The sequence below is a fragment of the Anoplopoma fimbria genome, chromosome 19, assembly GCF_027596085.1.
Source record: "Anoplopoma fimbria isolate UVic2021 breed Golden Eagle Sablefish chromosome 19, Afim_UVic_2022, whole genome shotgun sequence".
Classification (NCBI taxonomy): domain Eukaryota; kingdom Metazoa; phylum Chordata; class Actinopteri; order Perciformes; family Anoplopomatidae; genus Anoplopoma; species Anoplopoma fimbria.
The window spans coordinates 21,476,014-21,501,845 of NC_072467.1; positions in this window are offsets into that span (position 1 = coordinate 21,476,014).

Here is a 25,832-nt window from a genome sequence, read left to right on the forward strand (position 1 = left end):
AGGAAACACTGCGGTATCCAGTCAGTCCTAATGTCATTCTAACAATCAATGCAACAAAAAAAACTAAAACATTACAATGATTTAAGCAAAGTGAGGTGTTAGTTTTTGGTGCACAGTCAAGGTTTCTAACTTTGGAAACCCTTTGAACATTTATGTTAGAGGAAACTGAATTTACAAGTAGGACTTTGTTATTTTGGGGGGGGGGAAGAAAAAGTCTACATTCCTATATTGCTTAAGGGGAACTGGACACGTACAGCAGGATTTGGCTCAAATTTCCCTTTCACAGAACAAGAGTGTAAAGAAATACGCACTGCGAGGTTGTCAGTATTCTAATGTAGCTGCTGAGCTGCAGAAAGTCACACAGTATTCACACAATCACTAAAACTAAGTATTGGAAATATGAGGATGCGTTTCTGCCCGTGCAGAGCTCCGAACTCAAGTTTTGTGTGTCAATCAATAATGAATGTGATGTTGTTATTGTGACCCTTCTGTTAGCTATGAATTATCTCACAAGGAGCGAAGGAGTCACTGAGACGGAGAGAGAGAGAGAGAGAGAGAGATGCTTCAAGGATATTGTATACTTCACAGCACCTGCAGCTACATATTAACTCCTGCTTCACCCATTCCTCCATCTAACACTTCACAGTAAAAACCTTCCTGCTGCAAAAGCGCTGACCACTGCACATAAGCAATCATAAAAATTGGTGATTTCCAGCCCGGATTTCAAGCCTGCCCTTGAAGTCTGGTTCAAGTCCAGCCGGGGGAACCTCTGCTGCATGACATTCACTGTCATTCACCGCCCCCCAAATTTTCTGTCAAATTTCTTCTGTTTACTATGTAATACAAGGAAATATACCCAAAATAAAACATTTTTAACTAGAAAACACATTCCAAACTCCCATGATGAGCTGATCTGGAGCTCCCTGGTACACGGTGGACACAATATTTACACTCAAGAAGCCACATGCAGGTCATAAGCAGGTGCTTCAAGTTGGAGCAGTGTTGTCCACGGCTTCAGAACTGGATGAAAGTCAGACTGTGTCATATTTAATCACACATTATTGACCTTCTGACACCAGTCACTGTCACCATGCTGACCTTAAGCCTCTGTGACAAGCAATAAGCAATCCACAGCTTCTTCGTAACAGCAATTACAGTAAAGTACAGCCTTTGTGTTGAGTGCATGGCTTACTAATGAATAGAGATGTTGACTATTAATGAGCAAGCGCCACTTTGGCTGCGCAGGCGTGCAAACTGAAATCAGATTAGTCTGCCTCTATACAATAACAACGGGTTTATGATCCTGGATGAATGCCTTCATGTTGCCTGTGTAGACAGTCTTGTGCAGGTGTGTTGGGCTGTTAAAAAAAGTGGACAAATTCTTAAAAGTGGAGAATATGCACCACTTTTTAAAGCTGCAACCATCTCTGTGCATTGAGCAGACACACACACACACACACACACACACACACACACACACACACACACACACACACACACACACACACACACACACACACACACACACACATAGTCTTCTCATCTGCTGCAGGAGGAGGGTGCATATATTTGGTTAAAATGCAAAAATGCAAAAAAAATTAAAATGAAGACATATACCTTTATGATAGACAGCCCAATCCAAAGCCGCCATATCCTCGGGAAACACGCCGGGTTGAGGAGCGCTCGGCTTGGGATGCGAGAGAGGAGCAGCGCGGAGGGGGACAGAAAATAGTCCCCGACCCCCGGAGAAAAAAACAACGTCCTTGTTTGTCTCCCAGCAGCGCTGCCGCTGTCATAAATCCCCCACCATGTCCATACAGAGCAGAGGCATGAGTTCACACCCGCAGGAAGTGTCGTCATGACGGACAGCTGTGTGGGGGGGGGAGAAAGGCGCACACCCCCCTGGACACACCTATGGTTTCAGCGAATGGAGAGAGCGCAGCAGATTCCTTTGGGACGGACGCCCCCTAACCATGGTGGCAGCAAGACAAAAAAAACCAAAAAAAAAAATCATCCTCTGAATGTGTGTGTTACACATTGTCAGACTGTGCAATGCTTAAACAAAAGATTTAAACAAAAAAAAAAAAGCACTGATTGCAAAGAAAATAGAGGGTCAGAGTGTAGGACTGGTATTGCAGGTTCCAGTGTGATAGTCAGATGCAGTGATGGTGGCTGGCAGCGTTTGCATACGTCCTCATATGACCCTCATCAGGTCACTCAAGTGTTCCCTCTCTCCTGCTCTCAATTCACTGCAGTCTAATTCAGCACATAACGTTCTGATCACACGTTTCCAAAGAAAGAACTTTAAAAAAAAAAATGAATAATACATATAGTTAATACATAGAAAGTAGTGTTTTTTTTGTATTCAAGATTTAAGATTTAAGAGAGCATAATGCCTTTGAGATTCAGAATCTAATTTATTTATTTAGGGATTGGGCAAAGAGCTTACATTACATTACAGTCAAATGTAATGTAATATCCAAAGCGACTTACAATCAGTAGTATATTACATATCATTCACCCATTCACACACTGATGACAGGCTACCATGCAAGGTGCCACCATCAGACTCTAACTAACATTCATGCAACATCCAGCAACTTGGGGTTAAGTGTCTTGCCCAAGGACACATCGACTGCTGAAGCCGGGTATCGAACCACCGATCCTCTGATTGGAGAACTACCTTGCTCTCCACTACGCCAGCTTAAAGGTTTTAAGACAAGCAGTACACAAAACAACAAATAAGAGACAAAAGAAAAACATCAAAAAGTGAAAAAGAACAAGAACAACCACTTACAAACATGGACAACATATAAGAGAGACTACAGGCTAAAAAAATACCATTCAGTGTCAGGACAAATGAGCACAAATCAGCTTGAATGATCCGTAATCCTGATTTTGTACTTTGAAATGTCTCTGTAGGGTGATATAGGCGATAGACATAAATTAACTCGTAACTAATATGACGTTTTAAAGAAATACTCCGAAAAGAAATGACAGTATAAAAACTAAAAAAAGTCCTAATATATATTGTTTGATGACAGAATGAACTTGACTTCACATGTGCCGGAGGATACACATGTGGACAAACAGCAATGCAAAGACAACAAAGTTAAACACATGTTAAGCAAGTGGGTACAATACTAAAGTAAAAGTAGCAGTGGCCTACCAAACTATAAAAAATACTCCGTTACAAGTACAAATATTAGGATTAGAATTTTAGCGTAGCAAAAGTACAGCAGACATGTTAATCAGCCAAATGTTCATCAAATATAAAAAGTAAAAGATCTGCAGAATGTCTCTGCAGTGATGCATCACTATAGTATATTATGACTGACTGGGAATTTGGGGATCATTTATGTTTTAGTTTGGTCATATTTTGTCTGGAAATAGACCTCCGTCTCATCATTGCTGATGAGTTTTTTTTTTATTAAAGATCTCCTCTATTCATTACATTACATTACAGTCATTTAGCAGATGCTTTTATCCAAAGCGACTTACAATCAGTAGTATATTACATATCATTCACCCATTCACACACTGATGACAGGCTACCATGCAAGGTGCCACCATCAGACTCTAACTAACATTCATGCAACATCCAGTCCACACCGATGGCAAGCCTTCGGGAGCAACTTGGGGTTAAGTGTCTTGCCCAAGGACACATCGACTGCCGAAGCCGGGTATCGAACCACCGACCTTCTGATTGGAGAACTACCTTGCTCTCCACTACGCCACAGCCGCCCCATTCATGTTTTAAGACATATCAAATGCTTTACTTTTAATAATAATTTGCCAGTTCTCGTTACTTTTTTACAAATTCTATACATTTACTGCTTCCCTGTCACTGAGAAGTACAGTATCTAAGAATATGAAATCCAATTTCAGTGTATAAAGTGCACTGGAGGCATTAACAGCACACTTATGTCAGTTACATTTTGGACCAAGATTGGCTTCCAAACTGGTGGTGATGTCACAAAGTCATGCTTGTACGCATTCATCTCAAATCTGATAAATGTAGAAAAGCCTCCTATCAAACTCTGCACAATACATAAATATATAAGTGGAGTTTAAAGCTAAATGACAGAGCTGAAGGAGTTTTGTTGACCTCACAATTCTTTTTCCATCTGAGCAAAAGGACTTTTGTAAATTTCCAGATGCCTTGGCAGCATGGTATAGATCTTGGGATGTTCTAATTTAGAACAAAAAAACCATTTACTTTTCAGTAGGGTCACGTGGCAGCTGTTGAACACATTGCGTCTCGCACTGACAGCAGGCCAACTTGTGAGGGTCTCCAGTCAAACTGTTGCAATAAACTGCTCATTATTAAAGCGGCTCTGTTTTCTCCAGTCACGCCAGATGCTGAGTGTGCAACCCTGATTTGCAGATTGCATCTCTCTGCTCTCTTGTTTCTTCATCCAGCATCACATGCTGTCCACGTCTCTGGCAAAGCATTGTGGGCGTCGCTCTGCTGCTCGGCCCAAGGCCTGGAAGCAGATACTGCGATAACAGCTGACCCCCCTCAGGAACTGAGCACTTACATGCATAGTCGTGGAAAGTAGATGAAGAAATACCACAATACAAAAAAAAAGTATTTATTTTAAAATTTAACCATTGACTTATATCTTTTTTTTACAAGTTTAATGTTGCAGTTGGTTGATGTGAAGCCGATTGAAACAAATCACTGTTGGATCTATAACGACATCATATGCATTTTTTTTATATGCTTGTCATCTGCTTTGCATCTAAAATCTTATCTTGCAAAGTAATCATTCGCTCGATCTTTGCAAAAATAATTTATAAGTGGAGTGAAAGTACAATATTTTCTTCTGAATTGTTGTGAGTTAGCAGCATAAACTCAAGTAAAGCATTTTGGATTTTATTGTTTTACAATTGTACGGTATTTACTTTCTTCCCAAACACTCACATACTGGATGAAGACGACTCTTCAGATGTTCTGCACAGAGAAAAGTCGGTCCAATGATCTCCTCAGAATATCTGGAGGATCCAACTGGAAATTCAAGGCCCATTTAGCCAGCATCCACCCTGCTGAAGTGCCTTAGTTCTGCAGGGAGGAAGGTTCGCCTTTGACTTTTGCAATTGTTATATTGTATATCACAGTAATGTATGCCTACAGGTCACTGTCCACTGAGACCAAAACCATCACAAGCTCCTCCCTCCTCACACTTTAATGAGTTGCATTAGCAAGTTTGTCTGATACTGTTGGGTAATAAAATCTATTACAATGGACCATATCTGGCTGCACGGTGGTGTAGTGGTTAGCACTGTCGCCTCACAGCAAGAGGGGCCCGGGTTCAATTCCCGGGCTGGACAACCTTCTGTGTGGAGTTTGCATGTTCTCCCTGTGTCAGCGTGGGTTCTCTCCGGGTTCTCCGGCTTCCTCCCACAGTCCAAAGACATGCAGCTTAGGTTAATTGATGACTCTGAAATTGCCCGTAGGTGTGAATGTGAGCGTGAGTGGTTGTCTGTCTCTATATGTCTGCCCTGTGATAGGCTGGCGACCTGTCCAGGGTGAACCCTGCCTTCGCCCATTGACAGCTGGGATCGGCTCCAGCACCCCCGCGACCCTTAACTGGATAAGCGGTTATGGAAGATGAATGGATGGACCATATTTCATAGGCTGAATGTTTTGAGTGTTGAGTAACTAGCAGCTTAGAATTGTCAAGTAAATATATTGGAGTAGAAGTAAATTGTGGGCATTAAAGTACAGTATGGTAAAAGTATAGCAGTAAAAGTACAAGTACTCCAAAACTTTACTTGACTAGAGTATTTGAGTAAATCTATTTATATTCAACCACTGCAGTAGTTGTAACTGCTACCAGAGCGTCAGGGAGCAACACGGTCCAGCTCTACACTATAAATAAAATCTGTCTTCTCGTCCAAAGGGATGAATCTCGAACACACACCCACACAGATGTCAGCTGCAGCGCACTTGGAGTTCCTCCTTGGCAGCTGGTGATTTCTCCATGTGAGGAGGACATGGAGAAACATTAGACCCAGAAGCCACGGCTCGTTGCAACACGACTCATGAGAGCAGGGAGTGAACGGGGTCCGCAGTAGAGGGCCGCATGGTCAAGACATTCTGTCTGGACAACAGCTGGTTTCCAAATTAGGAGGAGACTCAGAAACGCTTTCCTCATCCAGATAACTTAATGACAGATGCCCCATTCGCTTACAACATGGCTGTCCCTCAACTGAACCTGGCTGTAAAGAAACAGACGATGAAGATGCAACAACGCGATGGGGTGATTTATGGTAGATGTCCATGGAATCACAGTTCAGGGGGAAGTCTCATAGCTCCAAAAGCCTGTTTATGAAACGGTTGTTTTAAACTGAATCATACCTTAAAATATGGATTTTTTTTTTGTTGCAATGAAATTAATGAAATATGATTATGCTAGTGAATGCACATTAACAGGTTTTTCATTTTCATTTCATTTATCCAAAATGTGTTGATCAAAAGTTTGAGCCACATGACCTTGACATTGAATTTGCAACCTTCAAGTTTTCAGTCACATATAAAGTATTGGTATAAAGTTGTTGCTTTTTATACAATACTTTTTTTTTCGTGGGGGGGGTGGGGGGTGAGGGGGGGGGGTTTGAACACATGATGTACTTAGTTTGACATGGGTCAACCTGATGACCCACTGTAGTACAGTAAGTGGGTCAATGTTGCAGCCAGATCTCTGCTGCCACCTGCTGGCCAGAAACTGCAAATGGAGCTTATACCGTCTGGTTTTTAGACAGACTACAAATTTTGATAAATTTATTGAAATTGCATTTTTTTTTTTAAGCCAAGGCCAGTGTATTTTATTTAGATACAAAAACCCCCCACAAATGGTACAAACACGGCTTCTTAACATCCTCTCTCTGTAGACTTTTATTTTCAATTGGCAAAAAAGAAGAAGCAATTATTGAGGGATCCCTCCTCCAGGATGATGAATATACAAATACTGTCACATGTAGGTAGAGCTACAATGAGAAGTCAATAAGTCAATATATATACATTTAGTGATGACAGAAAATGAGTCAGCAACTATTTTGCTAATTAATTAACTGTATCAAAATCAAAATCAATCGTTTCCAGGTAAATAACTTTCTATTTTTTAATGTTCCTGAATTATAAATATTTCTGGATTTTGGGATGGTTAAAGAAGACATTTGATGACATCACCGTGGTTTTCAGGTAATTGTGATGGCCTCTTTCTACTGTTCTCTGTCTAATCATGAAAAAATATGAATTAGTTTCAGCTCTAGGAGTGGGTAGAAATAACACAGTAAAATTACATTATGGAGAAAGATGATTACAATATTGTGTAATTATGTGCAAAAATACTTTATTTGAAGAATGTTGAATTAGCATCCACTAGGTGGCGCTTTTGCCACATCTACAGGTGAGAGTGGTCTGGTGACTGCTGTTATTGAAGTTATATTGGTGACTAACTTTATCAGAATGGTTAGCTTCTATGTGCAGAAAATCTGAATATGAAAATGGACAAAATATCGCAACAGCAACACACAATTTAATATCCTTGCTCTACATTTCAGACTGAATCACACATTTTCTAATCACCGTTGCACAGATTAATGTTGCTGATTCAATTTAGTCACAGGCTTAGCTTTTCTTCATTTCAGCAAATGCACTCTGCTCAGTGGTGTATTTGAGGCTCCTGCCCACACAGAGCCTTCAATCCGATCCACTTACATTTGATCAATAACACTTTTCCATTTATACAGCCATGACATCATATGAAAGGGCTTGGAAAAGCAATGCTGTAAGTGTTACTCTTGTCCAATTCCTGGCAACTTTGGACAAAACAATAGTTTATTATTGAATTCTGCCTCAAATGTTTCAGATGGAGTCTCTACATCTTTTCATTAGTTCCTTTTTTCTCACGGGAGAAGAATATCCCAAGGTGGACTTCAAAGCTTTTTTTGCAACATTTTTTTTTTTTTTTTTTTTTTTCGGTGAAGCGGGAGGAGATGAAGGATGGAGCATTTGCTTTAGAGATGCAACCCCCAGAGACAGGATGCACACAGAGACATTGTCTCATCAGGCTTTAGTATTCAGCTCACTTTGCTCTATCACCAGGGGCCAAGGCTCAAATCAACTCAATATGGTGGCTGGCAGGGGGACAGCTACACAGTGGGTGCAGCCCACATACGAATACATCCAACACTGGTCCAGACACATACGATACAGTATCGCCGGTATCCTTTTTTTACCCCCCACGCTGCAGTGTTGGAGCTCTGTGCTGTGCTACTCCACTGATGTACTGCCACATAAATCTTCTCACAGTGTCACAGACATTTGGTGAAGGTATAATTAGCTCAGCACGTTTGGTATGTTTGATATGTGTGAAGCCGTGACGGGCAAAGTGAAGCTGTACAAGTATGTACAGTGGAATGTATATTTATAGTTAAATGATTGTTAGTGAAAAGTTCCCTGTGACTCAGAGTTGATCAGTTGTTATGTGACTCTAGAGTGAAGATAAAGGGGCGAGAGAGGGGTCTCACTGTGAATGACAACCGCCCAGTCTGACCTTGATATGAGATACAGGGCTGCAGTCTCAGACAGTGAGGCACGTCTGATGCCCCAAGTTGGCCTGATACTCTGTGTGTGTGTGTGTGTGTGTGTGTGTGTGTGTGTGTGTGTGTGTGTGTGTGTGTGTGTGTGTGTGTGTGTGTGTGTGTGTGTGCGCCGTTGGCCAGAGAGGTACTGTAACCATCATCTGTTGCCATATGAATCATGCTGCAGTGCAGGAGGTGAGATTGTGCCACGGCTCTTCTTTCCATCTGCTCTGCTTTGGGCTGTTGGCTGAACCCAGCAAAGGATGAAGGTTGTCAAGTCAGGTTTTTTTTTTTTTTTTTTTCGTTCGTTTTTTTCCAGAGATGCTTCCAAACATTTCTCAAACATTCGACGGACGATGATAAAAATGTTGGGTTATGTTCGATACAGGGCTGGAGAACGGGATAAACTGATCAGGACCCACTGAAGATTTAGTAGAATGTAGTACTTGAGAAAAGAGAGAGCATATTATACTGTGTGTAAATTTCTTCACCAGCTGTACACACAGCAGATGTTCAGCTAGATCTGATTCATCACACTGTGTTTCTCCATCTAATGAAGCACTTGTAATGAGAAGCACAGGATAAGTGGAGCTTATGTTAAACTCAGACAGTGCTTTGGAAACCATACAACTGCAAAAAGTCCCAAAGTCTGAAACATTTAAATTGACAGAAGAAATTTAAAACATGCAAAAAAAAAAAGAAAAAAAGACAAAGACAAACTGATTCATCATCATATTCTTTATTAATGTTCAGAGCAGAATAAACAAATCAAAGACACATCCCACAGTGAAAAGACTTTACCTGCTGGTCCCCTCTGCTGCTGTGATTGGCCATGCAAAGTCCAGGTAAGAAGCAGAATGGTGGATCAGGGCCAGACAGTTGACCTGTTTTGGTTTGTGGTTTTTGGGAGTTTTTTTTTTCTTTCCCTGACGCTTTGAACTAGATGCCCCCTGTTGTCTGCATTGTGAAGTATTGCTGCCCTTCAGGGAAGGCAGTAGGTTGTATAGTTATCTCCTGATTGGGCAAAATCACTACCCTGAAACCACACAACCTACTACCTCACCCTGTTCGAACATCACAGAGGTGGGACAGCTCGGCGAGCGTTGGCGGGACTTTTACCTGACAGCATTAAAGGTGGAGTGACGTATATAAACACTGTACTTATTTCTTAAACACCCTCATACATTATGAAGAATAACAGTGTTCATACAGTACCAGTCAAAAGTTTGGACACACCTTCTCATTCAACTACTTTGAATAATCTAAAATATAAAACATATTCTGGTTTGTTGAGCATTTGTTTGTTTACCACATCATTCCATATGTGTTCCTTCATAGTTTGGATGTCTTCAATATTAATCTACAATGTAGAAGAAAATAAAAATAAAGAAAAATCATTGAATGAGAAGGTGTGTCCAAACTTTTGACTGGTACTGTATCTAAACATACATTGACAGAAAATGACTGGGGGGATTGATTCAAGTTTTAATTTCAAAAACAGTAACATTACAAGCAGTCAGATCAGAAACAAAGAGCTTTGACATAAGTCCTATGATGATCATAAATGAGAATAAAAAAACAAAGGATAACAACTAGATGATAGTACGTATTTGTAGGTAAAGTTAACAAAACATACAGTGTCTAATAAAGAAATATTTTTTATTGTCATTTGTTTGATACACAGACACACAGTGGTCAAAACATAATATTTCTGACAAAACATTTTTTTTATTGACCATAAAGTTTTAAAGTGCAACCTTGACAAAACAACATAAAGCAACTACAATCCTTAATGATGTTAAAAAGTTATGTGCCCAGCAGTCGGTGGGTAAAACATGCACATCCCGGTGTGTTGATCCAGATCCAAAAACTCCAAAAATGGCGTCTGACGATATTACAGCCACTTCAGGAAAGACAGTAAGTTGTATAGTTATCTGACAGGAAGGGTGTGACCCTAAAACTATACAACCTACTACCTCACCCCAAAGGACAGTCTTTAAAAAAAAAAAAAAAAAAAAAAAAAAAAAAAAAAAAAAAAAAAAAAAAAAAAAGTCATTTCAGGTTCCCATTCATGCAGGTAATCCGCTTTGACACACCTCGATGAATGCAAAACAGCGGTTATGATTCATAAACACAAACACACACATGCCACTCTCCTCTGGGACGGCTCACCGGTGCGACCGCAGTGTGTGTGTGTGTGTGTGTGTGTGTGCGTGTGCGTGTGCGTGTGCGTGTGTGTGTTCAGAACACAATGTGACGACCGGGTCATCCGGTTCATGCCTCGAGCTTGGGTGGGGGGGGAATTAAAATGATCAGCAAGGTGGATGAGTCCAAAACAAATTGTATGGCAGTGATATTTCCATATTTAAATGTGCCCAGGAAATAACTTGGAGGATCATATGACATCCAAAGTAAGGATTTTATGGAAAACTGAATATATTCCATTCATTAAATAAGCAGGTCATGTTTTTTAGTCTGCATTCAATTGGCTTAGGATCAAAACTGAAATTTCTGTCACAACTCTACAGCATCGCTTGTCAAAAGAGGTCAAGTAATGATTAGAGAAAGAAAATATATTTTAAGAAGACTTTTTTCTCTCTTATCTTTATTTCTTTTAATTGTGAAATAATTGAAATGACCTCATCAGACCTCTAAATATGTGAACAATATGTGAATGAAAAAAGTCCTCACCTGGTTCAACTGCTTTCAACTCATACAAAAGTAGAAAATGCTTTGCTTTAAAGGGTCACAGGCCTAAAACATTGGGACCCACTGTTCTAAAGTTAAGCGTCACAGCTCACAACATACTATAAATTGTAAAAAAAAAAAAAAAAAAAAGAAAAGGAAAAAGTTTTAACGTCGTAGAATAATCTGCGCAGATTATTCCACTGTGTGTTATCCCTGTTTCACAGAAGCGTTTGTGCGCTTCGGACAGGAGAGTGTTAACACTACTCACCAGTATTGACAGTGGGCGAGCTCAAGCTAGCAGATCCTGGCCCACATGTGTGGAGCAGAGAGGGACCGCAGCTGCTGCCGCTGTTAATGTTTCTCGGCTGCTCTGCAACACGCAGCTCCCTCCATCACAGTTTCGGCAGCATGTCAGGTAACCGTCATCCCGGAGAGGGAAAACCTGTTACTCCTGCAACAAAGGAAATGTAGAAAATACTTCAACACACAATTACTTTTAGATATGCCCTCTGGGAGACCAACAGCAAACACACCAGGGGGAAAAAACACACCTATAAATTAATTTTTGGACTTTCCTTGCACCTGATTCTGTCGTATGTAATTCTATAATGTCCATTACTTCTGTGTGAGGAAACCCCACCCTCCTGCATGTTTAACTGTCACTCAATCTAGCCGAAAACAAAGTCTCGTCGGGGTAATCTCTGTCAGCACACAGCGCTACAGTAATATTATTCTGTGTGTGAGGGCACAAACGTACAGCACAGCATAATACAGAACGGTATGTCTTGAGCTGAGAGGCCCCATTGTGTCTGCTCGGTGGTGAGTCTGAGGCTCTTTGCATTATTCAACACTGCCGTACTTACACCATAGCGCTGGATGAGTGGACTGTAAGTATGCGCAACCGCACACCCTTAAAGGCTAACAGACACGCGCCAGGGAACACACACTTTGCTCTTTGCAGACAGAAGGAGGGATATGCAGTATGCAAACACGTACACGTACACACATACAGTAATGGCAAAGAAATGAGCAAAAAAGTGAGCTGTTCAATAAGTAAACGCAGACACTGATTAACTGTTTCACTTCTGAAATTGGCATTTGATTACCTTTTCGTGGAAAACTTCAACTTTTTTTCATATTCCAACCAAGCAATACTTGATTTTCGGTGTTTAAACAGTAACTTCTTATAGAAAAACTGTGTCGATATGCTCAATGCTCCTCTCACAGTCTATTCTCATTGTGCAGCCCTGCAAAAAAACAAAAACGCTCGGCGGTGTGGGGGTCCACACTTCATAAGGTAAGGTCAAGGCACGCTGTCCTCTCAAGCCTGCTGACTGTACATACTTCAATCTAATATAGTAGATGGCTCTGGGGCGCCGACCACCAGAGTGCATGTCCCGGAACGCTATTGCTTTCAAGTGAAGCCAGTTGCCATCATCCAGTGACAGGGAGATATTCACACTCGAACCAATATGCAATGCAAGCACACACACACACACGCACACACACAAAGACCCTTGTGCACGCTTGTTTAGGGCTTTCTACACAGTTGTGCATCTAAAAACGTCCTCTTTTAAGACGAGCTTGTCCACCTAAGACCTCCGATTCTTAAAAGGTGTGCAAACTCCGAAAGCACTCTTCTTGTAATTGAGACGCCTCCATTAGCTGCTAAGAAGGGTCGGGGTTCAAAGTCCTGCTTTCTACACCTCATCGTCTCCTAATGCCACACAAACACGTACCAACTCTGCACACATAAACAAGTACATACACGCACACAAGAATGCAGTTTCCAATACACGCACATGTACAAGTTTTCACACTAAACCGTGGAAAAAATACCCTTTAGACTGTCGGATGAGGCAAAACATGATATTCATTTACCTCGTCACATTTCTCACACAGTGTGTGTTCACAGCGAAGGCACACACACTTCTTGAAAAGCCACTTTAATTCAATCACACTTCAGTCTAAGTGCTACAGTGGCCATCAATCAATACTGAAGCTGAGTTTCTCTGCAGTGATAGTAAGATGGAGTGATGTAACCTTGTAAACTGATCTTTGGGGCTCTTGTGGTTTTGTGGTCAGTCAGTGCGGCGAGTAATTCGGAAAAAAAGCCTGATGTTCACACAATATTCATCCCCGATATTCACTATTTTATGTTAATGTCTACTCATCCACCACGCTGTATTTAATATCTAATTTGTTTAACATATGTGGCCCTTATATTCCATGTTCTAGATTCTTGAACTGTGTTTTAATGGAGTTTAACACATTCAACATTTTCTTAATTTAATTTGACCACAACAGATCCAAGAATCTCTTTAGTCAGAGAGACTTGGCACCACGGTTTATATTCCACAAATACTGTCATCTTCTATTCAAGTGCAGGACCAATGAATAGGGCTTCATATCAAACCTTTATACATTTTAGGCAGTCGGGAATGTGTCTGTAGCGTAGTTTATTGCTAAGTTGTCATCAAAAGGACAATATATATTAATAGTCTTGTTCACTTGTTTTATAATCCAACAAATACACTGACTGATATCATAACTTTATTAGGGGTATTGTTAAACTGCTTTGTGTTTTGTAGTAAACACATGTTTTTACTCTTAGCTACAAGTACAAAACCCAAGTTTTAAGTTGGCACACACAATATAAATGATGTCTAGTGCAGAAAGTCTGCTCACTGTATCTCGCTCTTCATCTTTGTTTCAGCACTTCACTTGGTGGATTTCAAGAAACTGCACCCTTCATCAGACTCTTCCTCACATTTGACCTTGTCCTCAGCTTAGCCTTGGTGGAAGCCTTTTGGCACCACAAGATTATATCAGTGCTTATGGTTGGGTTGCAAGTATGCTATACTTGCAAGGACTATGTGCTCATTAGTCCTCGTGTTTATACATGTGTGGCTTCCTTTCTGTCAGGGAAGTGGTCAGGAATACTTAAGACGCTCGTGTGAATGCCTGTCTCTCTCGTCTGTGTTCAGCTACATATATGTGTGTGTGTGTGTGTGTGCCATGAAACAAGTGAAGCGATGTCTGGGCGCAGACAGGAGGAATCCAGATAGACACGGTGGAGCATTTATAAAAGAGAAGCATGGCTCCCAGCAGCCCCTTCTGGGTAGCACAGCAGGCATGACCCATCTATTTATACCAGGGCCTGGGGGGAAAGGCAGAGGGAGGGGGGGGGACGGGACAGGAGCAAGGGGTGGGGGGTGGGGGGAGGAGAGGTTGCATGGGCAGGTCCTGTTACACATGCCAGGGGGGATGGCTGGGGCAAGCCACGGGGGATTCTGCTCAAAGTCAGACAGGCTGACCTCCCCGTCACCTCTGCATGAGGCCGACACTGAGCTCGCAAAGCGGCTGTGGGTGAGGAAAGAAGAGGGAGTTTATGAAGATGTTTGAGTGTACAGTATGTGGCCATGGGTGTGTGTGTGTGTGTGTGTGTGTGTGTGTGTGTGTGTGTGTGTGTGAGCAGCTGCAAGTAGGCATTAGTGCATGCATAATGTATGCGTGGTGTCTGTGTGTGCGGATCAACATATATATATATATATATATATATATGTATATACACACGTGTGATGGGAGTGTGTATGTACTCACGCCTATATGCATAATATGCGTGTCTGCCTGTCAGGCTGTGAGACGAACCGGCCCCAGTGACTCTCCCCCTCCTTCACCCTCCATCCACCCCTCCTTTCCCCCAGCGCAGCCATAAACATGCCAGGTGAAGAGGGCTGGATTAGGCAGAGTTAGCTGATCCCAGTGCAGTACAACCCCCCCGGCCCCATCCTTAGAGGTAAAAAAAAAAAACCGACCCCAATCATTGTAATGACAGGGCACGCAGCAGGGGTCGACCCAGACCACTCAGTCCAACCTCGCCAGCTGCTTCTCATCTCTCACACACAGCATACAGTCACATGTACGTAGAGAAGCATAAGTGTCTGACGCTTGCACGCACGTGTGTGCAAACAATACACAGACTGTGGCATTTTTTTTTCACAGAGCGCAGAAAAAAAAAGAAATACGTCAAGTATCGTCATGTAAAGACTCAAAGGCTCAGTCTTTGTGACTCCACGCTAATTGAGGCTGGTGAAAACGTGCACTGCCATGCGGCTGCTGGTGACCCGTCGGGGCCTCTGTCTATTAGGAGAAGTCTTTAGTCCTGACACGTCTACATGCCCAGCTCTGCTCCGGGCTGCCTGCAGGGCCTCTTTCAGCCCGGGCAGTGCCCCATCGAGCTGCATCTGTCGCCAGCTATATTTAGAGGGTGGGACAAATACCTTTCTCCCTGGATATGAACTTCAGCTGACAGACAGAGGGCCAGAGTGGGCCGACAGGGATCTGTACACTTTGTAACCTTGAAGAACTCGTTACCCCCTGTGCTACAGCTGGCAGTAGTCAGACTCACCACGGTGGTTAGCAGTTATAGCTAAAAGCTAAGGCTGTAAATACAGCACAGTTAACCACGGTTAGCATTGAAAAGCTTGATTTGGCAGCAGCTATTAAAGCCTGTGCCTTATAGTTCCAGGACTGCTGCCAACATGAAGGAGAATATATAGCAAATGTACTCTGATAAAGAGATTTAATGCTTCTGTGGATTCAAATCCCCTTCAAGTAGACCTACATTTCTGCCTATAAGCATTTGGCAGTGTGTGGCAGTGCCAGCGAGGCAGTGTGTTATATGTGACCATGTTGCATGGCCATCTGCTCTATATAACCATAAACAAACGCAGACAGGCCAGCCTCACAGTATCATTTCCAAGAGGTGTAGGCCGAGTAAATGTATTCATGCTTTGGTCTCTGGGTAGATGCTGTAGAGATATGCCCTAGAAACAGACCGCGGTTATGCAACAGCATTCATAATTCATTCCACAAACACAATATGGAGGCCACTCTGTCCCATATGAAAACACATGGCCGGATTAAGGACTGGGGAGCCAAAGGGGGGGACGGAGTGCATTCTGAACTGTGTTAGCAGAGTCATTTACTGTATGTCCGTCTCAATGAGAGCTTGTCTGTGACAGGCCTAAATAGGCCAGGTCCTACTGATGGAGTGACCTCTGCTATAGTTTGCACCTAGAGTCTAAATCAGTTACATACTAACAGAGCTACAAACTGATGCAGTAAGGGAATTTTTATAGCCTCACTTCAAGCCATACATATATAGTGGGTTGAGTGACAGTTAGCAGGGAAAAATACTTTAAAGAGAAAAAAAATGGCAACTCTATTAAGATGATAAACTGTTTTCAAGGCTAATTCCATTAAACGGTGAATGTAGTGGGTAATGGCGTAACTGTACAGCAGATGATTATTGGTTTGTTAAACTGAAATGTACAATGTGGTTACATCAGTTATATTGAGTAAATGTGTTCATTTTTATGAAGGTCAAACAAAAACTATTTCTGAAACAACCGTCCTTTATCCTCTGATCTTCCACTACCGCTCAGCATAGTTTAAGCTAAACCACTTGATGTTTTTGTGCGACTTTGACAGGTACGTTTTTGCAATGATCAGCAGTCACCCCACTCGAAAGAGCTCGATATAGTAACTGTGGTCTTTGGGGCCAGATGAGAGGAGGATTTTAATAACATCTGCACATGTAATCAAATGCCTGGCACAGAGAGAATTCCAGAGCCGCAGGCAGCTAGCTACCGAGGCTATAGGGTGGGGTTAGTAAGTGCATATGATACAGGCACAGTATGGGTGGAGGCTTCAGCTAACAGTGTGCTGTGGTTAAGGTACATAAGCAGAGGTACTAGTGTGGTACTAGAAGCTGGTCAGGTTGTGTTACTATGAGGGCCGGGCCGCTGAGGATTCTGGGTATTTGTGGAGGAGAGGGGGGGGGGACTGATGGAGGGTGGAAGGGGGTCATGCAGCTGTGGGCCCTGCCAGCCCATTCGCCCCCGATGGAAAAGAACCGTTTATGGCGTCCAGCCCAAAGTCAGCCCTTTGAGAAGAGCTGGGAAGGGTCCAGAGGGGAGGCAGCCTGTTTGTATGCAGTCAGTCGGCAACAATAAAAAAAAATAAAAAAAACTCTCTCCATCAAAAAAATACATATTAATTGTTCTATTATTAAATATTGGAGCACCGCTTTTTTCTCCAATTCCTACCTCACCTGCGTGTTTATTTTTAATTTTCCCCTCAACCCAGCGTCCAGTTGCACCCACTTTCTCCCCCCCCCACACACACACACACACTTTTACTCTGTCCCTCTCATCCTGCTACCTGACTTCATTGGCAGCAATACACAAAATGGCGGCGGGGGAGCTGAGAGCTGGAAGGCAGAGAGTGGAAGCCATTTTCTAACAGATCCAGGCCTTGGCGCAAGACTTCCAAATGCCTGGTGGACAATTAAGATTACACCCTGAGTGATTCGTTTAACGTGTGCACTAAAGATTAGGTTTGCTTTTTGTTTTTTTTCCTTTCAATCTGCTGCACCAACAAGCTATTGGGACCAATTCAAATGGGATAAAGGCACAATACACAGCCATTATGATTAAATCTAATGCAGGTTCATGTTATAATAAGTCTCAGGAAGAGAGAGAAAACTCATCTCATGCATATAACAAATTAAACTTACGCAGCATCTAATTACAGCCTCTATCTCATTAAATTAAATGCAAGACAGTATAATACATCATAAAAAAAATGACATATTCAATTTACAATAGATTATGGTACTTACAATGCAGCTGCGATCGCCATCGCCAGTCTGTCTGTCCGCGATTTCACTTGTTGGCCAGATTGTTTGTGCCTGCGGCTGAAGTCAAAACCCATCTCACTGCCTACATGGAGGGAGGGAGGGAGGGAGGGAGGGATAGAGAGAGGAAGACAGACAGAGTAGAAGGGAGAGACAATTTTTTAACAGCGGTAGAAAACGGAAAGGGAGGAGAGAAAGCAATGGAGAGGAGCAGAAACGGAGAGAGCGATCAGTTGGAGAGCCTGCAGCAGCATCAGCAGAGGGCTGTGGGACTCCTCTCTGTAGCCTGTTTGCTAATAAGCTCGCCCTACAGTCTCGCCTGGCCAAGGAAACTCATTAGTGGAACATGTAACACACCGCACCCTCCTCTGCTGGCCTGTGCACCGGCCAACTCTCCCTGCCGCATGCTCACCCAACACCAGCGCACCAGCTCCACTGTGGCCTTGGCCTTGCCCAGTAGCACCCACTCGCTGCATACATGTACACACACACACACACACACACACACACACACACACACACACACACACTCTGGCACGCTGTATTGCTGAGAGCCTGCAGTGTCATGTGCGTGGGATGAGGTGGCGCGTACGCGTGTACTTGTGAGCATAATAAGCAGGGTTTTTTTTGTTTTTTTTCTACACATGCGGACGCAGTAGGTTCCCGTTCACACACGAGGGCATGCGCGGAGTTAATGTACGAGGCGGCTTTTTGACATGTGGCCGTGTCATCCTGCGCTCACGTAGGCGTTCCGATGATTGTGGAGGTGAAATGGGACAAAGAGGAAAACAGAGGCATTTTAGTCATTGGTATTGAAATCTCAGTTTCAGGCGATGGAGATAAAGAGACGTGGGGGGGTCGTCCTCTGGCAGACCAAAGAGGACAGTGCCGATTAAAGGCCTCCACTCGGTGTGGTGGCGGCTGCTGAAGGGTGATAATTCTGTACATGGACGCTAATTGCAGCGGGGTACAAGGCCTTACCGGTGGAAGGGTCCTTTATATATTGTTTCTAACGGTCGTAATTACAGTGCAGTGCCTTGGACCTCCGCCAGCACATGTTTATGGGCTCATGAGTAACCCAACTCCTCCAGCCCATGGAGGGAGATTCATGCCCAAGCTGTGCACTCACTGCACTCTGTGTGTGAGTATGTGTGTGTGTGTGTGTGTGTGTGTGTGTGTTGTTTGTGTGTGTATGCATGGTGATGACTCATGAAGCCTGGGCGGGATTGTGCAGGGGGGGGTGGGGGGAATACTCTACAGTATATTAGAAAACCACATGGATGGCTGCAAGTATTGCAAGAAAACACAATATTTATGGTATCATTTTTCTAAACTGATCTACAAGACAATATGGAAGACTGAAGTTTTGAAGAGCTCTGGTGAGGTGACTTACATTTTTGGTTGCTTTACCACAACAAGAAAACCCTAAATATACAAACATTACTGGAGTGCTGAATAACACAGAACAGGTCTGTACTGCAGTTGAAGAAATTGCAGTCAAACCAGTAAAAGAAAATGGAGGTAATGACACATCAAAGCGTACAGTCTACTCAGTAGAATTTCTCAGGCCAGTGTCTTTGTTTCTACCATTAAAAGTAGCCAGCGTAATTCATCTCAGCGCTGATGACCAGTAAGAAAGTGATGAAGTGGAGGTGAGGCGAGGGAAGGGATTTACAGTATTTTGATAGTCTGGAAGTTGCAGGCGAGGCCTCTCAACACTCCCGACTCTGCCTCCGAGTGGAACAATATTGCTGAAGCTGCACTTTTTCTCTGACTAAATTGCCTTGGCGACAGCGGAGGCCAAGAGCTGAAGAAATATATGAGCGTTTGGAAAAGAGAAGTCGAGTGGGCGCAGCGCAGCGTTATCTGGAATATCGCTTTGCCTGGCAGGTACATAAAACAAGTATCTATCCCGACGATGCGTGCGGAGAGACGATCGCACGGGATGCTGCAGACTTTAGACTCTAGAACACATATTGAATACATTGAGTGGTCAGAGGCAAGGAAAACATTTTACTTTTAATGTGAAGGATTCTAAATTTTAATCTGGTTGGGTGAAATAAATCAAACTTCTGACGAATTCCCTTTGACAGAGTTATTTAAAAGCTTAGCAACCAACAACAAGACTCGAAAAAAGAAAAAAAAGTGTGTAAGAAAATTGTCCTTGAGTAAATACACTCTGGGGAAGAAAAAAAAAACACCTTGACCTCAGCCAACGGGCCCATGATGTAAAGGTGAAAGTCGCACAGGTCTCATTTCAGAGCGTCTTGAGGAAAAGAGGTACAGTGGAGGAAAAGCTACATCACCCCCCCCCCCTCGTAACTCTCGACCAGTCCAGTATTATGTCATTATGACTGGGCTCACCGTCTCTCTGTGGAGTTGCTGTGGTTTTTGTGGATAAATTACATGTGACACTCCCAGCTGACATCCTGATTAACACTGGGGGGGGGAAGGAGAATAAAATGGCCCCCAATCCTCAGTAGTCAACGGGGTAATGGACTAATGGCTTCCATGTATGGGGCAGGGAAAAGCAAGGAAAAGTAGCTTTAGAGACTTTGTGTGTGTGTGTGTGTGTGTGTGTGTGTGTGTGTGTGTGTGTGTGTGTGTGTGTGTGTGTGTGTGTGTGTGTGTGTGTGTGTGTGTATAAAGTGACGTGTGTGAGTGCATCAGCATACTTGTCTGTAATTACTTTGTTTATTGAGCCTTGAACTTTGGGCTTTTGTGCAATCATTTTGGCACTTACATACACAACACCAACCCCAAAAATGTACATGTGTGTGTGTGTGTGTGTGTGTGTGTGTGTGTGTGTGTGTGTGTGTGTGTGTGTGTATCGTCTCAGGCCTCTTTGTCCAGCCTCTCTCCTCTCTTTTTGAGGCCTGGCCTACTTTCTACTGTACTGTAGTGCCTAATCTGTATGCATGCCCGACAGCCTGTAGTGGCCACTGTAGATCCACTCGTCTGCTCCCCCACGTTCACAGTGCAGGAGGGCAACAGGGAGCCTGGCCAGCTCCTCACCACGGAGACCTGATCCGACTACACTGTCGTTCACCTCGAGGAGATTTCAACAGCCTTTTTTTTCAACTGACGGCCAACTGCTTAATAAAAGCCTGAAAATAATGTTACAATCATCGACACAGACGTTGTAAAATCCAAGCAATTGTCTCAAGAGGTTTTTTTTTTTTTTTTTTTTAAATGCAGAATGCATTGTGACCTTCTGAAGAGCTAAGCTACCAAAGTGGGGAATTTAAATCCAGCTCTATTTCCACATGCAGTGACCTGCTGGTGTTAACCTGCAGCATAGTGTTAGGTACTTTGCACCACCGCTTATAGTGTCAGGACAAATACTGTATCTATATCTAAGCAGTAATATAAATACCCTATTGTAGACATATTTTCTATGTGCATAACATCAGCTTTCCACGTCCTTTATTAAATACTAATAATTAATAAATACAGTAATTATCCATTTACTTGGAAAAACTTGAAAAATTGGAAGAGAGTTCCACAATAAATGTACATTACATTTCTGTCGTATCGGTTTATCTAGCAATAATTTATATATAATATATATCAAATGTATTAACATAAAGAATATCATTTTAAAAGGTCATTTAGTTAACAATGAAAACATATTGTATCATTGTTGATTAAATATATAGAAAACCAAATGGGCTGAATCGGTTCATTTTAGTACAGGCAGTAGTGTATGTCAATCAAATCCATAACCATTACAGTCATCCAGAGAGCCCATATATACAATATAACTTTCATAATGCTGGGCTTCTCGGTTTAATTGCATTAAAAGCAGCTCACTGAAGCCGTTCTAGCGGTAGAAATAGAAGAGGCTTCATTCTTATGGCAGAAAAAATATATTTACAGTGAGTGCTCTCACTCACTTGGCCCCCATTCATCACTCCAATCTGGATTTCATATTAGCCAGGAGGAAATTGGAATGGATTCACAACATCACAGCAAGCTCATAAATGAAACAAAATCCCATAATCTTAAATACCAATTTATGCACTTAACAAATGAAGCAGTGTATTGGTGGCTTTTTGCTGTGTTGTACTGGTGAGTGACTCATTTTCACTGGTAAGAATACACTGAGCACTGGCACATGCCCTTAACCACATACTCAACACTTCAAAAGTATCTGGCAGAAATACTGGAGACGTACAGTAGTCATTAAAATCTGCAACAAGAAACGTCTCATTTAAAAAGTTATCTAGTGATCAAAACCATCTTTTCTGTTAATGCCATGTGTTAACGTTGTGTGAAATATGAATTTTGATATTAGGTTTACTTAACTCAGACATGCGGCAATGCCTCAGGCTGGCAGTTTGGAGACTTTATTTCCTCATCTACAGCGATATATATTTTAAGCTTCTAACATTATTGAGCATGACAAATTTTAATGTTTTGGAGCAAATGAAATCATATGAAATGAAATAACTCGAGTAAAGATGCCTTAACATACTTTTTCCTATACGAGTGTAAGGGCATAAAACTAAATGCTAAGAATTGTAGTTTTAAATAAATAAATAGATAAATACATACAAAAAGTTCATGATGACCCTTCAGAAGTCAAAATAATAATATTGAGACGCCTGATATATTTGTGTTTTCTATCAAAGAGGAAAGAAACTGGCAATATTGCAACAACCTCAATATTATACAAAATCAATAGCAATTTACAAAAATCAAGCGTAAGGGATTTAGCAAGAAAGGTGGAGGAAACACACACACACACACACACACACACACACACACACACACACACACACACACACACACACACACACACACACACACACACACACACACACACACCCTGACCAAAATATCTTGATTCTGTGTATTTGTGAACAATTATCCTATTGTTTACGCCAAAAGAACATAAACATCTTATCATACACAGTAAATATGTTTTATGCTTTCTGCTGAACTTTCCTCCGTATAAACATATGTATTTTCTCTGCAAGTTCATGCTGTTCTGAACTCTATGACAGAACTTTTAAAATTCTTAAAGAGGTAATTCTTTAAAAGAACAAATAGAGGAGTACAATATTTTCCAACATTTAATCTTTTCCACTCTAAATATGACATTATATTTTACTGTAAAACCCAAATACGTCTAAATCAAGAACAAATTAAACAAATCACATAAAAGTTAAACCATAAATAAAAATATTTGAAGTTATTTTAAAAAGCCTGAATTACACATACAGTAATTATAATTCATTATAATTCTATACAATGTATAATTCATTTCGAGAGTGCTCGTTTTGGACATTTTCTGTTCATAGCAATAAAAAGTTAGGAGGTGCTGTCAGTTTGAATTTCTTGCATCTTTACAAAAATATATAAAACTTAGCAGTAACTAATATCTTCATGAGTAGAATACTTATTTAAAATACAAGTTAATAAAAAATCCTGAATTTCATTCATTCAAGTTCAAGGCCACATCCAAGTTCAGGTTTGCGAACTTGAACTTGACTGCTAGAACTTGTTGTTCTAGCTGTTCTTTTTAGCTCTGCTCTTGCACTTTATCAATGAGATGCTTGTATTTGTGCATTTAAAATATATATAATAAAAATAGTTTGAAAATATATTAGATATATTGACCAATAAAATCAATTAAAATGCAATTTTGACCGTTTTACAGGTTTAATAGAATTAACAGATTTCCCACAGCATTTCATCGAGCCTAAGAACACACACTGAAAGGGTGAAAACTGACTAGAACGTAAAAATGTCCTTGGGTATAAATATGTGACATTCTGCACAAAGAAAATTATCAAATTTTACCCGCGAATGTATGTGTGATTGTGTACTTGTATTTCCGTGTGTGTGTGTGTGTGTGTGTGTGTGTGTGTGTGTGTTCCATTATTGCCTTTGCTGTATTTGCTATGTTGCTGCAGTAAAGCTGAAGTTTGCCTCCCTGCACAGAATGCCTCATTGTGGTCAGAACCAGGCTGTTGGGTTGGTCAGGTATACTTTTATAGAGAGCGAAAATACTGCAAACCCTCACCACCCTGCCATCTGCCTCTCAACATGCAACCTTCCCCTGGTATCCTGCCACCCATTGCCAAAAAGGCCTTAGGGGTGGAGTAGTGTGATACTCTGCCAGCCAAAACCATGTGTCCACTGCTGGTTAAGCAGAGCTTATATCCATATGAATGAACATAATCACCTATGTATGGAAAAGCTGACCTTGGATCGTAAATCACCTGAAAGCTATGAGTAATAAAGGGGTTGGCTTTGCCCTTCAAAAACGTCCCCCTTTCTATAAACCCTGATAAGCAGATGGACATCTGAGCAGACATAAGAAAACCGAAGCACAGAAAATTCTAGACTATAAAACTGCTAATTTGTCCCAATTTATTCGAAAAACTGTGATTCCTATGTATTTAGTTATTTTAGTAAATGTTATTGATGAACGTGGCGATTGTAAATTGCCATATAAATGTCTCATTCACATATCCAACTTAAATTTATCCATTCATTTGATAAAGTTAACTACCAAGTATTCGACAGAGAGCCAAAGGAGCCTCATTCTATTAACATTTTGTCCAAAGTAACTTAAGTTAAGTCAAGTTAATCATTTTAACATCGTTTTGTGGAATTGTTTTACGACCGCATACACAGTTTCTTCCTTCAAATGAAAACAGGGGAATGTTTTCATATGAATAAATATAATTACAAAAGCATTTCGAGAGGAGTCTTTGTGTACACGTGCCACAAAATGTTGCTGTGCAAAGCATAAATCCTGTGTTCAAAGAAGCAAGATATAGATCCACAAAAATGTATAAGAAATATCAGGAAATGATGTGGTAAACATTAAATATGTTTGCATAGGCATATATATTGCGAATGGCAAAGTTATGGACTATTTTCGATTAGCGCTTCATTCTGTCTGCTTAAACGAAAAAGAACTTTGAAAAATACAACCCGCAAAACTTCAAACTCAAAGAAATGCAGTGTTCTTATTGAAGTTTAGCTGAAAGTCAAGATTTTGCGAACTATTAAACCGATCAAAACGATCAGTACACCACGTACTTCTCCTCACACACTACATACTAAGCCCGGACCACATCACTCACATGAAATACCTCCAACACCGTGGCCTTCCGCTCATCCACTGATTAACACGAAGTAGGATTATCCAGGCGGCAATCAAAGTGCTATTAATGACTTATGTTTTTGCATTCCTAAATTACATCTAGGTTTCGTGGAAAGGCTGGGAAAAGTTACAAAAAAAGGCATTCTCAATGTAGACGACATAGCTCTGCCGCTCTATTGTATATGTTCCTAAACTACAGGAACGAGTCGGGTTTTCCATTCAGACGTATAAATGCGCACTGAATAAAAAAGAAACTTTGTGTACAAATATTTATTTCTACAGGTTGCCTGTTAAACACTGAAAGCCTAAGATGTAAAAAAAAAAACATGGATAAACTTTAACTGAAACAGAGCGAACGTACAGACATTAAAACAGATAATACTCACCGATTTAGAAAGGGAAGGTGGTAAATGTCCGGAGGGGATGCGATATACGGCAGCTCTTCCCGCTTTGATCCACATCTCTGTCAAGAAGAGGAGAAAGCCATAAGCTCCCGTTTGGTGGTCCTTGCAAGACCCCGGTCAGACTGTCCCCCTTTCACAGCCGTGCCTCGGCCCCCCCAAAACTCCAGCTTTGAGCCCCAGCCTGAATCTCAGCTCCAGCCTGAATCCCTCTTCCAGCCTCAGTCTGAGCCCCCAAGCTCAGGGCTGCACGGCTCGCCTGCCACTGGCTGGGTCCAGGCCTGGTGCGGCCTGAAACAATAGGAGGCCATGAGGCTTGTCTGCA